Below are 1,044 nucleotides of genomic sequence, written 5' to 3'. Positions count from 1 at the left end.
TCTTTTTTATCATTCCTGTTTCTCTGCTGAGATTCCTCATTGGTTTATTAATTATGAGTATATATTCTTATAAGCTATTGACAATAGCTGCCTTAAAATATTTGTCTGCTAGTGGTAACGTGTCATTATCAGAATCAGTTTCTGTTGATTGCACTTCACTTCAGGGGGTGTACTTTTTATTTTTTTGCTTGTCTAGTGTTTTTTACTGTGCAGTGAACATTATGGATGGTCTATTAATAAAGACTCTGGATTCTGCTGCATTCCTCTGAGGAGTTCATTTTTGTCCTCAGGCAGTTCGCTGAACTCTCTGATCAGTTTTCAGCTCTGGCTGCTGCCGTTCAGTGGGCTCACTGCGATCTCCCCTGCACAAGTCAACCAGGGGCTTGAACAAAATTTATATTCCAAGTTTGAGATTTTTTCCTTCTGTAGCAAACTTCTTTCCGGAATTCCTCTCCTAACTTTCCTAACTTCTGGTCTGCCCACCCCAACTCTGTCCGTGATGTCTCAAGCCACAAAGAGGTGCAGCTTCCTGCCACCCAAAGCCCTCTGAAGAATGAGGACTGCCCTCAGGCATAAAGGCACAAACTTGTACATCTTCAAGTCCTCTTCTTTTAAGGGTGGACAATCCTCCAGTTTCTGCCTGTTTGTGGTTACTCTTCAGGCCTTCAATTAGCTTTTTGTTCACACTTTATGATTGTTATCTGGAGGGGATTAGTCTGAAAAAGAAAAAAAAAAAAAGACTTAATTACTAGAAACTAATATTTTACTATAGTTACTTTTTTTTTTTTTGAGACAGAGTCTCGCTCTGTTGCCCAGGCTAGAGTGAGTGCCTTGGCATCAGCCTAGCTCACAGCAACCTCAAACTCCTGGGCTCAAGCAATCCTCCTGCCTCAGCCTCTCCAGTAGCTGGGACTACAGGCATGTGCCACCATGCCCGGCTAATTTTTTCTGTATATATTTTTAGTTGTCCAGCTAATTTTTTTCTATTTTTAGTAGAGACGGGGGTCTCACTCTTGCTCAGGCTGGTCTTGAACTCCTGAACTC

The sequence above is a fragment of the Lemur catta genome, chromosome 16, assembly GCF_020740605.2.
Source record: "Lemur catta isolate mLemCat1 chromosome 16, mLemCat1.pri, whole genome shotgun sequence".
Taxonomy (NCBI): Eukaryota; Metazoa; Chordata; class Mammalia; order Primates; family Lemuridae; genus Lemur; species Lemur catta.
Note: the sequence above shows the minus strand (reverse complement) of the source record.